The following is a 2726-nucleotide window of genomic DNA, read 5'->3' as shown; positions in this document are numbered from 1 at the left end:
TTTTCAGTCAAGCAGGTTTGTAAAAGTTACAAGTTAATGGAACAGTGGTAAGCAAACTACTTCACCAATAGGTTACAAGGGATTAGGGGAAACAATCACAAGGCTCTAAACAGCTGGATAAGTAAACATGAATTACAGGAACCCACACTGATAAACAAACAGATTTAGCTAGAAATAGAATCCAACAGAATTGTGTTTGTGCTCAGATATGTTTAGGCCACAATCACTGAAGGAACAGGGAGATTATGAAGATGCCTCACACCTCCCCAGACATGTTAACCAGCCCAAGGTTTATCTGCAATCTCAGTAGGGAGTCTGCTCCCTGCAGCATTCTGACTGCCTTAAAGAGTTAAGATTCAGGGTCCTCAGCCATTGTGATCTGGGTTTTCAGGGGCAAATCTCCACAATGAATAAATCTCCACACTGCTTACTTCTTTTTCTGTTATGTTTCCCAGAACAAGGTCTCTAACAGTTTCTTACAGGCCTTTTCAAGAATCCCATATGCACACATACACATACAGCTACTTTAAAACACTATGAGAATGGACTTAAAAGATTAGTGTTTTTCTTTAAAATTCACGAAATACATTAGTGAATAAATGTAGAAACACTTTTATAGGTCCATGGTGGGAGGGTTTGGGGAGGGGTAGGGAGAATCCAAGTATCTATGAAACTGTGTCACATAATGCAATGTAATTAATGAATTTAAAATAAAATTTAAAAAAACATTTTATAGGTGAGCTATATGATGGAGACTAGCATATCCGAAGTGAAGATATATTGCAGTATACATGTCTGTTCCTTTATAAAAGGAGGAATCCCAATGAAAACTTGATACATGTAACTTTACAGTAGCATACTAGACTATGTACAATTGTCTATAATTACAGTGCCACAATATATTGAAATAGCAGAATGTAGGACTTAAGGTTGTAGCTGAAGGAGTGTATTATTGTTTTTTTTTTAATATTTTTTATTAATTATTATGCATTATGTGACAGTTTCATATGCTCTGGGAATCCCCCCACCCCTCCCCCCACCCCTCCCCCCTGTCAATTCCATAATGTTACAAATTGCTGTTAATGTTATATTGAGACTCTTAATTGACTGGGATGATATTCTACCAGCTCTGAGTTTGGACCAGAAATGGTCTCCCCAACAAACTGTTCAACCCATCTGGACAATGAGTAGCTGGACTCTATGCTGGGTATATGTTTGCAAGGAAAGAATCTTGATGGAATTTGAACTGTAATACTGCATCAAGGTGGAGGAATCCACCAGGAGTGTATTATTGTTATAATACAGGGGGAACTGGGAGAAGCTATGGAAGGGTGGAGGGAGGAATCCCTGTACATGTGGAAGTGTAGCATAAAGATAATAATATAAAATATATAAATTGTTTTTTTTAATTTTATTTTAAATTCATTAATTACATTGTATTATGTGACACAGTTACATAGATACTTGGGTTCTCCCACCCCTCCCCAAACCCTCCCACCATGGTGGATTCCTCCACCTTGTTGCATAACCATAGTTCAAGTTCAGTTGAGATTCCCCCATTGCAAGCATATACCAAACATAGAGTCCAGCATCTTATTGTCTAGTCAAGTTCAACGGCTTCTTAGTATACCCTCTCTGGTCTGAAGACAGAGCCAGCAGAGTATCATCCCGATCAAAACCATGAAATTCATGCTAGGGACTCTTAAAACGCTTGTGTATAAGGCATATTACACAAAAAGGATTCAATGAATTTTGATTTTTGCATTAAAATAACTTCATTGTTTAAAAGAATTTTTTTTTTTTTGAATGACAGATTTCTACAAAGGGAAATATCTACAGCCAGAAACTTCTTCTAAGTTTCCAATGTTTTTGCTGGGACCCAAGGATTTGGGCCATCCTCTGCTGCTTTTCTAGTCCATAAACAAAGAGCTGGATTGGCAGTGGAAAAGCTAGGACTGGAACCAGTACCCACATTTGACACTAGCGTGACAGATAAAAGCTCAATCTGTACCATTGCTTCCGACTGGGGCCAGTTCACTGTCGGTGGGCCTTGAAGGATGTCAGCTGAGGAGTTGGTAGCTCTGAGAAGATTGATATCATGGCAGGTCCAGAACCTGATGCCCAATTCCAGTTCACTGAAATCAAAACGTATTTCAACTCTTACATGCTCACAAGCAGAATGAATTGTGTACTAGCCACATATGGAGGCATTGCTTTGCTGGTTATGTACTTCAGCTTAAGGTCTAAAAATTCCAGCTGTGAAAGCAACATAACTCGATTACAAATTGTTTCCCCATCTGCCCTCATGCCTGGAGAAGCTAATTCAACTCAACTGTGGTAATTCAATTTGTACATTAAATTATGTACCTGGAAAAACAAAATCTGTTCCATGGCATTGGCCCAAATAAGCTCATTTTAAGCTTAATTTTCTAGGAACTTTCTGAAGTATCTTAGTCGATATATAATTCTATTACTTTGTCCAACATTTTTTATTTTCCACTTTGCCACTAGAACGTATTTCAATCACTGCATACATAGTATTATATAAATTTGTCTTCATGTATTTTAACAATCCCCTGTTGACACAGATTGATTGTTTCTGTTTTATTCCCATAATAATATAAAAACCTGGTGTTTCTATAGGACCAAATATATGCAAGATAATTTCTACAGTTGAATCCCATCAAAGGACATTTGCATGTAAAGAGGTTTTTAGAGAGTTGTGA

The 2726-nt window shown here is 37.5% G+C and overlaps 1 pseudogene; it reads left to right on the top strand.

Moving 5' to 3' along the window:
* Positions 1-2078: 2078 nt before the first annotated feature.
* Positions 2079-2273, top strand: LOC131478144 (ATP synthase membrane subunit K, mitochondrial-like; annotated as a pseudogene).
* Positions 2274-2726: the final 453 nt, after the last annotated feature.

This window comes from Ochotona princeps, chromosome 27 (assembly GCF_030435755.1).
Source record: "Ochotona princeps isolate mOchPri1 chromosome 27, mOchPri1.hap1, whole genome shotgun sequence".
NCBI lineage: Eukaryota > Metazoa > Chordata > Mammalia > Lagomorpha > Ochotonidae > Ochotona > Ochotona princeps.
The sequence above is the reverse complement of the archived record's forward strand: the minus strand, read 5'-3'. Positions and strand labels throughout refer to the sequence as shown.